Source organism: Etheostoma cragini, unplaced genomic scaffold, assembly GCF_013103735.1.
Source record: "Etheostoma cragini isolate CJK2018 unplaced genomic scaffold, CSU_Ecrag_1.0 ScbMSFa_3055, whole genome shotgun sequence".
NCBI lineage: Eukaryota > Metazoa > Chordata > Actinopteri > Perciformes > Percidae > Etheostoma > Etheostoma cragini.
The window spans coordinates 36,242-47,121 of NW_023267283.1; the positions used below are offsets into that span (position 1 = coordinate 36,242).

At 39.7% G+C, this 10,880-nt stretch overlaps 2 non-coding genes across 2 annotated transcripts; one reads left to right on the forward strand and one right to left on the reverse strand.

Moving 5' to 3' along the window:
• Positions 1-5,809: 5,809 nt before the first annotated feature.
• trnap-cgg lies at positions 5,810-5,881 on the forward strand. The gene has a single exon. It is a non-coding gene; the product is annotated as a tRNA-Pro (tRNA).
• Positions 5,882-6,661: 780 nt separating this feature from the next.
• LOC117940686 lies at positions 6,662-6,774 on the reverse strand. The gene has a single exon (XR_004655798.1). It is a non-coding gene; the product is annotated as a U5 spliceosomal RNA (small nuclear RNA).
• Between the last annotated feature and the right edge of the window lie 4,106 nt (positions 6,775-10,880).

Below are 10,880 nucleotides of genomic sequence, written 5' to 3' on the forward strand. Positions count from 1 at the left end.
CTTTCCACTGTTCCTACAATCACCACTCTGGTCTGGTTGGAAACTAAAGGATCCAAACTAAAAGGATGTTCCTCTTTACCTAAAAGGGCTATCTCTGTAGGGAACCATCCCATAATGTAGTCAAACACTTAGAATAATGATCTGAGTCTGTAAGCAGCAACAACACAACCTTTAGTGGACGCTGACTTTACCTTTAAATTAGGCGTTAAACAGAGACAACAGGAAATCCATCAAATCAAGTCCCCAATAATCAGCATGTGGCCTTGTTTTATTTTAGGTAGTTAGCATGGAGCTTTTCCACATTCCCAGACATTTAAAACAAGTCAATCATTGGCGTTAATAATAAAACAATCCCATTGAGCTACTGTAACTCTTATTTCAGGGAGTCATGCGGGCGGCAATAAGTTTCATAATACATAAAAGACAGGACAATGGTTCCATACCACACCACAAATCTGTATAGATACTACAACACAAACAATACATTACACTTAACTTAAGCCAATGCATACATACAACTTAAAAACAGGTTCCACCGAGATTCTAACTCAGATGGTTGGCTTCAGAGTCCAGAGTGCTAACCATTACACCATGGATGCTATAGAAGTGTTTACTGGGCAGTTTCTTTCATAATATCCACACGTTTGATATTAAAGGCACACAACAATCACAACGAAGATGAAAAAGCAACAATTACTGGCCAACTTAAGTCGTTTAGTCAGCTAAATGTTAAGAGGATGTGGGAAAAAGCAAGTCAAGAACAGGTTTTAAAGGACTTGCCACAGACAGTGAATACAGGAGTAGATATGTCTACTGTGTACAAACACATGGTAACTTTACTTCTGTTGACAATAAAGATGATAACACAAAGCTTTACTTGCAATAGAGTTTCCTGCGCTCATTCATGTTCTCTTAAATACAAAGAACTGCTAAGTTCTTTATTCCCAATATCATGTCTCAGACATTAGTTACAGATGAAAGCACTAGTTGTCAAAAGTGGGAGTTGAAACCACGCCTCCAGTGGAGACTGGGACCTGAACGCAGCGCCTTGGACCGCTCAGCCATCCTGACTCATCCAACAGAAACTCAGTAGGACTTGTCTAAAAAATTATTATATAGTAAATTAACCATGTCCTGATATAGTAGGTTCTCAGTCATCCATGTCATAGTTAACAAGGGAAGGTTTCTCAACTGTCAGCTGTTGGAGCTAAATCCTGCTCCGGTCTCAGGGTTCAGTCAATTAATAGTCAGAATCTCAGATGTTGATGTGTGAATCATTTTTATTACATAGGATATCCCAGAGACAAAGTTACATATATCAAGCTATCACAGCTCTCCCCTTCCTTTGTCTGGCTCTTCGGCTCCCTGGTCTCATTCACTCAGGGTCGGGTCTCCAGGTCCCAGTGGTATGATATGTTTGTGAGCCTATTTGTAATCTTTCAGTTGGAATGTGACTGAAAGTTTATGACCCTTTCAGGACGTGCATAGAAAAGATAACATGCTTTTAACTTTTACCTTAAATGTATATTGCAAATCAAACACAATGTTTAAGCACATATAACATTTTAAATTCAAACAGAAACTACCAGCAAAATGACTGATACATCATCAGTTCCGAAATTTTCTTGGATGCCAAATATTTGAATTCAAGGTCAGAATCCAATTGATATGTAAGAACAATACAATGCACGTCCAGCTTCTACATTTCCGCATGAGTCAGCTTCCCCAATTTCTGAGTAACAGGAAAGTAGCCTGATAAGCAGACATGTGCAGCGCAACCTCAAAAAGTCATAAAGCAAATGTTTGTGGCTTAAAGATCGAGCTCCTGCTCATAAAACCTCAGAGAGGCGCAATCTCTGTGGCGCAACAGGTCAGCGCAGTCGGCTGTTAACTGAAAGGATGGTGGTTCAAGTCCGCCCAGGGAAGTTTGTTTCTTATAAACCTGTAGAGAGCCAACTCTGGGATTTATCCTCCTGCAGAACACCATAGAGCAGCCCAAAGATAACCCAAGTGGCCTTATGTCTATCAGAAGTACAGTTCTGCAAACCATGTACATATTAATCTTTATGGTCATCAGAGATGGGAAGTAATGAAGTACAAATACTATGTTACTGTACTCAAGTAGATTTTTCAGATATTTTTACTTTGCTATTTATTTTTTTGGCAACTTTTTACTTTTACTCCTTACATTTGAACATGAATATTGGTATTTTCCTTACACTTTACAAAATTGGCTCGTTACTTTAGTTTTGTACTAAAGGTCGTCTATCAGGTGTGATTGTGAACAGCAATGTTATGTATTTCTTTTATTACCACACACACAGCCATAACAGAGCTGCCCCCCCCCATGTTTATCCTGATGCTTGATTGTAATAAAGCATCAACAGAGAGAAGTTGTCTCCGTCTGTGTTTTAACAGACACACCTGGGCCGAAATGGGAAACCAGAATCAGCTTTAAATCCAGTCCTAATCTAGTCTTCACTAAGTTTAAATAATTTCACTGGAGTTAGTAATTATTTTTGCATCATCAATACCAAACTGAATCTAATTGGATTGGAATATACACAGACTTCTCACAAAATCACACTTGATTTCTTATCTTGCTACTTGGTCAGAATCTTATTAACCTGGAGCCCAGTCTCTGTCACTATAAATAAGCTAAATGTTTTATATACGTTTTAGGCCTATTGGCAGACAGCCAATTTAAATGTTTGCCAATGGCATGTAAAGAATAAAGAATAAAGAATAAAGAGTCTTTTTTCCATGTCCACTGTAGTTCCTCAGCGTGCTCCCTAGTAACATGTGTTACTTTTACTTGAGTAAAGCAGTTAAATCAGTACTTCTACTTTTAACAGAGTATTTTTTAACATAATTATTATTACTATTATTATATTAATTATCTCTACTTCTACTTGAGTACTTTTGGCAGCTCTGGATGTTAACACGTAACTTCATCCGTCTTTGCTGTTGCATTGCGATAACAAATACATTTGTGTAAAGTAATCGACAGGCTTTATGCCCGTGTTGAGTAGGGAGGGAAATGCAATGCATACCCCTAAGTTTTATCTTCTTCTAATATTTATCAGGAAACGAGGAAGCCATATAGAGCCCTAGTAAACAAAAAGTGAGAAAAACCGCAGTGAGAGAAACAAATCAAGGGACTGAAGAGCAGGAAGAGGGAGAGCCAGAGGAGTTTTGGGAGTTTGGAGAGAGGGCATGTGATGAAAGTGAGGGCTCTGACACAGAGAGGGATATTCCCGAGGGGGAGGAAGATGAAGAAGAGGGTGAGGAGCATGAAGAAGAGAGTGAGGAGGAAGAAAACATAAATGGGACAGAGAGAGGAACAGCCAGATGGACAGCAAGTGGATCCATGTGGATCAAGTACTGCACCATCAGGTTTGTGATGAAGAAGGTTCATACTATTTTCAAAGCAGTGCAATTACAATTTCATTGTAGGTCTACTGTGTGTCCTTAATATGGTGCTTTCTGCTGTCAAATTCTTTTTCTGTGTCAACACGGCTCTGTTTCTTTTTTTTACGTACATACTTGGTCTACATTTTGAAAGGCATGCTGGTATACATGCATACAGTGGTATGCATGCGTTTAGAAACCCATGCTGAAGTTGACTGAAAAGAGGAATTAAAAAAATCATCTTTTGGAAATTGATCTTAATGCCTTAATTTCATAAAAAGAAAAAATCCAACCTTGTGTTGTCCAGCAATGTTGGTATAGTGGTGAGCATAGCTGCCTTCCAAGCAGTTGACCTGGGTTCAATTCCCAGCCATCACAGTGTCTTTAGTTGTGTGGTCAGTTGCTTTTTTTTTGTCAAGAAGTAACCAGAAAGGTTACTTGCCAAACCCGTTTTGATAAAATAATAGATAATAGATCTCAGTTATGGTACAAATAAGGGAGCATATCAATCAATCAAGCTGCCTCCACGAGGATCCACAGACACAGGCAGCGCACTACGATTTCCACTTTGCCCGTGTCTGGTAACTACTACTAACCAATTGAAAAATTTAGTAACATTTGTGCAAACAGATATGGCGCTGCTTTTCGGGTTGTTGTGACCAAGTGGTTAAGACAACTGGTAACTACTGGTAACCAACTGAAAAGTTTATGAATGCTGAAAGCAAACAGGAAAAGCAGTGCATTTCAGGTTGTCGTGGCCGAGTGGATGATGCTAAGGCGATGGACTAGAAATCCTTTGGGGTCTCCCCGCGCAGGTTTTAATCCTGCTGACAACGAGATGCATACTTTAAGAGTGGTAGCAAACCAATGACACAATTTGGTAAATCACAGAATACCGAATTGCAGATGTACCTTTGTGAGCAATATTGTGTTATCTCATAGGTACTGGAAGCCACCATGGTAATTCTTTTTAGTCTGTGTTACAAGATTTGCAGTGAACGTTGTATGGCAGTGCAATCATTTTGCCCAGGTTTGATTTCCAGTCATTTACAGGTTTTAAAGCCATACACAACATATTTCAATTTCTTTGTGAGAGTCATCCCAAAAGGATTAATAAAGGTACGTGTAAGTCTATCTCAGAAAAAAGTCTAAAAAATCTGAAATTCTTAAGGGCATGTAGCTCAGTGGTAGAGCGCATGCTTTACATGTATGAGGACCTGGCATCTCCAGCAGGTATGATGGTAGAGTCTTTAAAAGAGCTGCAAAAGATATTACCTCCTGTGGTAATCTGACTGATAGACAGCAAAACAAGCACTTTAAAAACACATGTTTCTATATACAGTATTTATTATATTGTAGTGTATTTATTCTTTTATGCTACAGTTATCACGGTTGTTACAGCAGGTATGAGCACTGTAGTTTCTATTTTTCTGACAAGGTATTAAGTTAACTGTTCAGCAGGTGGAGATATTTCACTTCAAACACTTGCAGCAACATATGCTTTGTTAAACATCAAAATACAAAGCATTGCTATTAGCAGAGGACGGTTTCAACCTATCAACCTCTGGGTTATGGGCCCATTACGCTTCCGCTGCACCACTCGGCCCTTCTGTTCATATTCAGGGGCTGGAAAAACAAGCCGAAATATGTCGGCAATTTAAAAAAATCAATCAGACAGCTGCAGCTGATTCAGAACGCTGCTGCTCGGGTCCTCACTAAGACCAACAGACTGGATCACATCACTCCAGTTCTGAAATCTTTAAACTGGCTTCCCGTGCCTCAAAGAATTGATTTCAAAGTACTTTTGCTAGTTTATAACTCCCTAAATGGTTTAGGGCCTAAATACATTTCTGATCTGCTACTACACTATGACCCCCCCAGACCTCTCAGGTCATCTGGGACAGGTCTGCCTTCTGTCCCCAGAGTCAGAACTAAACAGGGGGAAGAATTTTAAGCTTGTTGCGTATATCATTAGCATTGTGTTGGGCTTGAAAATTCCCCCATCCCCTGATTTTACTTTCACTTTTTACTGACAAAATCCAGTTTGTGTTTTGGTAAAAATATTTTGTATCAAATGTTTCCTGTTGTCAAATTATATTGGAAAGCTCAATCGGGCCGTGGAGCCATAAAAAGACCCCATGACAATCTACCTGACCATAGTCTTTCAAGTCAGTGACAAATCCAAGCTGCATTTCCTTTTTACCAAAATTCAAGTTCCAATGTTGGTAAAATGTTTTGCTTCAAAAGTAGTCTTTCATCCACTATAGTCAGAAAGCTCAATCTGGTAGTGCAGCCATAAAAACACTACATGCCAAACAAACTACTTAACAATTGCCTTTCGAGTCACTGACTGATCACATTTACTTGATAGAAAATTTCTATTCTGATGTTTTTACGTGGCTTGTTGGTCTAGCGGTATGATTCTCGCTTCGGGTGCGAGAGGTCCCGGGTTCAACTCCCGGACGAGCCCTTAAGGCAGGAGCTGTTACAATCTTAATCTGAAAATTAAAATCCACTTTAATGTTAAACTAACCCAGATTAGGAGCAATAAAAATTGTATTAAAGCATGTTGGTAATTTTTCATGTGCTGCTTCAACTGCACGCAACAGAAAAAACTGGAATAAATAAGAGGAACAATGAGCAGGACATGGCTCTCCTTTTTCTTTCGTCGCGTCTCTGACTGTTGTAGATTTTGTTTTTTTTTTCTAATTTATTCAATCTATTTGATCCGTAGAACACAGTCCCCCCCCGCCTCTGACAACCCATATCATTTGCATGCTTTAAATAACATACTGGTTAAAGCCCCGCCCATTTCAAGACAACCCGACCCACTTCTGGATTAAATCCTGTCCACTCCTGGGTTAGGCCCCGCCCAATCCGAGCCCAGATACAGATACAGATAATGCTGTACTCGCTCATCCCTACCAGGTACGTTAAGATCAGAGGGTAAGGTCTTCAATCTTCTGAGGTATGATCCCATCCAGATCCGTGCCATAGCTGCAGTCTTCGGATTTCTGGATGGGGTCGTGGCTGCTGTTATGTGTATTGTAAATCTGCTTCCTAAAAACAATAACAGTTCCGGCACTCCATTAACCTTTGGTTTCTTCATCACTCTTCTTTGCACTCGTTCCCACTTGGACCTCCACGGGAAATGATGGCTCATTCCAGGTCTAAAATCTCTTTTCTGGGTGGAATAAAAACAGAGCTGATGAGTAAAAGCAAAGGTAAGCAAAAGAAAGTACAAAAGGCTTGGACCAACAGGAAAGCCCACCAAAAATGGTTTCAACTCATCGGCGTTCCCCTCCAAGGAAGTCTTTGGTAAAAGGCAAAAGTCTTGTGCGTTATGAAGAGAAACCAGAGTGAGTACAGCCGTCTGCTCGAGAGCAGCAGAAAACCCCAGTCGACCAAGTCCAAACCATCACGGTATGCCTCACTGGGTGTCCAAACTAAAATGATAAGAGGCAACTTGGTAGACGCCTTACTGATGTTTATATCTGCACTCACAATGCCCTTTTTTTAAAACACCAGCCAATCAGTGTTACATTTGAATAATTAATGTGTGAGTAATCAGGAAGCTCACATAAAAGATAGTGGCAAGGTCTACCAAATGTTTACCTTTGCAACCCTTAAGCTGTTGGAGCCTTGGTTGCTGCCTTGCCAATGTCGTTACGTTAACAAACCCTCCAGTACCAGTAGCATCTGAACCTTTATCTACCAAGGCCTGCAATGACTTTGCCTCCTTCTTCAAAGACAAAATTCAGAAGATTAGACAAACAATCGGTGCCTCCATATCAAGTTCAGGATATGTGTTGTCACAGTGTTCAAGCAAAACTAATTCCAATATGACAGAATTTAATACGATCAACCATAAAAACCTGGAGGACATTATACAACATCTGAAATCCTCCTCCTGTTGCCTTGATATTCTACCAGCGGGTGTTTTCAAAAATGTCTTGAATTGTTTGGCTTCGGATCTTCTACAGATTGTGAACACATCTCTTCTTTCAGGAATCTTTCCACAGGCCTTGAAAACTGCAGTAATCAAGCCACTCTTAAAAAAGAACAATCTAGACACATCACTAATGATCAATTATAGGCCAATATCAAACCTTCCGTTTTTAAGTAAAATCATTGAAAAGGCAGTTTTTCAACAACTCAACCATTTCTTGTCACTAAACAACAGTTTTGATACCTTTCAGTCGGGTTTCCGACCACACCACAGCACTGAGACGGCTCTCATTAAGGTCTTTAATGACATCCACCTTAACACAGATAATGGCAAAATTTCAGTCTTAGTATTACTTGATCTCAGTGCTGCATTTGACACGGTTGACCACAACATATTACTAGACCGATTGGAAAATGGGTTGGCCTTTCTGGCTCAGTACTAAACTGGTTTGAATCCTACTTACAGAATAGGGATTACTTTGTGTCAATAGGTAATTATACATCTGAGCGTACAAATATGACGTGCGGAGTTCCCCAAGGCTCCATTCTGGGGCCTAGTCTGTTTAACATCTACATGCTTCCACTGGCTCAGATTATGGAAAACAACAAAATAAGTTACCATAGTTATGCGGACGACACACAAATTTACATAACCTTTTCGCCAGGGGACTATAGTCCAATACAAAAACTGACCAAGTGCATCAAACAAATTAACGGCTGAATGTGCCAGAACTTTCAGAAATTAAATGAGGGAAAAACTGAGGTGGTTGTTTTTTGGAGCAAAAGAGGAGAGATTAAAAGTCTGTGCTCAGCTCCAAACAACAATGTTAAAAACAACAGACAAAGCCAGAAATCTTGGTGTAGTCATGGACTCAGACCTGAATCTTAACAGCCACATTAAGACAATTGCAAAGTCAGCCTATTATCACCTTAAGAATATATCAAGGGTTAAAGGACTTATGTGTCAACAGGATTTGGAAAAACTTGTCCATGCTTTCATCTTCAGTAGACTTGACTACTGTAACGGGGTCTTTACAGGTCTCCATAAAAAATCAATCAGACAGCTGCAGCTGATTCAGAACGCTGCTGCTCGAGTCCTCACTAAGACCAAGAGACTGGATCACATCACTCCAGTTCTGAAGTCTTTACACTGGCTTCCTGTGCCCCAAAGAATTGATTTCAAAGTTCTATTGCTAGTTTATAAATCACTAAACGGTTTAGGGCCAAAATACATCTCTGATCTGCTAGTGCACTATGACCCCCCCAGACCTTTCAGGTCATTTGGGACAGGCCTACTTTCTGTTCCTAGAGTCAGAACTAAACAGGGGGAAGCAGCATTCAGTTTCTATGCTCCTCATATCTGGAACAAACTCCCAAAAACCTGTAGATCCGCTGCTACTCTCAGTTCTTTTAAATCAATGCTGAAGACCTTTCTTTTTGATGTTGCCTTTCTTTAAATGATGTTAATTTCTTTAATGTTTATTTTCTTATGCTGCACTGTAACATTTATTCCTATGTTTTATCTATTTTTATTTTTTTTATCTTTAAACTGTTTTTTCTGTGTTTTATCTGTTTTTATTTTTAACTGTTTTATTCTTTTTAACTGTTTTTGTGTAAAACACTTTGAATTGCCCTGTTGCTGAAATGTGCTATACAAATAAAGCTGACTTGCCTTGCCTTGCCCTCCGTCAAAATGTGAATCACAGATTTTCCAGCCCCTTAGCATAAGCAGAGCAGAGTGGCGCAGCGGAAGCGTGCTGGTCCCATAACCCAGAAGTCGATAGATGGAAACCATCCTCTGCTAAATCTTATTCTTTGTGTCAGTATGAAGTCTGTTGATGTTTAACAAAGCATCTAATGCTGCAAGTGTCTGAAGTCCAATGTCTCAACCTGCTGAAAATTAAACCTAATGGCATGTCAAGTTTATTTATTCCATAAAAATGGAAACTAAAGTGCTGATACCTGCCCTAAGTAACACCCATAAAAACTGGAACATTATACAATAAATGTACTATACAAGTACCTGAATACAGCCTTCTTCATCCGCTTATCCGGTATCGGGTCGCAGCCCAGCAGCTCCAGTGTTGACAATAATAATGCTCACAAAAAAAGATTTTCAGTAGGACCTGTTTAAAAAATGATAATATAGTAGGTTTAACATGTCATGATATAGTTCTTATTATTATAGTTCTCAGTCATCAATGTCAGAGTTAACATAAAAAAAGAAACATGAAAACTAGCATATTTAAAGCAATTAAAAAAAACTGTAGCCTACAACTTTGTAAAAATGCGGAGTGACTATAGGCTAAGTAGACATTTTTACACAGTGAATACAGCAGTAGATATGTCTACTGTGTACAAAACACATGGTAACTTTACTTGTGTTGAAAATTAAGATGCTCACAAAAACACTTCACTTGCAATTGCGTTTCTTGCGCACATTTATGTACTCTTAAATACAAAGATCTGCTAAGTTTTTTATTCCCAATATCATGTCTTAGACATTAGTTCCAGATGTAAAGACTTGTTGTCAGAAGTGGGATTTGAACCCACGCCTCCAGTGGAGACTGCAACCTGAACGCAGCGCCTTGGACCGCTCGGAGAGAGGTGCTTGGTACATCATGGGAGGTCTCCCGGCAGTCTAGGCCTATAGCAGCAAAACTATGGGATGGTTCAGGACTCACCCGAGCAAGCCCTAACTATAAACTTTATCAAAGAGGAAAGTCTTAAGCCTACTCTTACATGTGGAGATGGTGTCTGCCTCCTGAACCCAAACTGGAACCTGGTTCCACAGGAGAGGAGCTTGATAGCTGAATGCTCTGGCTCCCGTTCTACTTTTAGAGACTCTAGGAACCACAAGTAACCCTGCATTCTGGGAGTGCAGTGCTCTGGTGTGGTAATAAGGTACTATGAGCTCTTTAAGATAAGATGGTGCTTGAAGATGAAGAGCTTTGTAGGTGAGAAGAAGGATTTTAAATTCTAATCTGGATTTTACAGGAAGCCAATGCAGAGAAGCTTAAACAGGAGAGATGTGATCTCTTTTCCTGGTTCCTGTCAGAACACGTGCTGCAGCATTCTGGATCAGCTGAAGAGTCTTTAAGGACTTTTTCCAGCAGCCTGACAAGGAGTAGTTTTTCTGCATCAATTTTAGACAGGATATTCCTGAATTCCTGAATGTGATGACTACTGCACTATGGAAACTGCGGTAGTCCTGGCCACGATTTCATGTCAGGAATATTTTTCAGTGAAGGTTATTGAGAGTTCAACTCGGGAAAGTTTGACTGTGCGAAGTCAACACGAACAAAGAAATGTGCTGTCGCCCTGTTTTGAACAGGGGACCTTTCATTTGTGAGGCAAACCTGATAACCACTAAACTATGGAAAGTGAATAAAAATGACTATTTGCATATTTGTAGGGAAATGCACCATTCATATTTTACTGTAAATCATAGACCGTTAATATAAATGGACAGAGCATGAGTGACGTCACCCATTGGTTTGTGGAGATCAGAAATGAGTCGT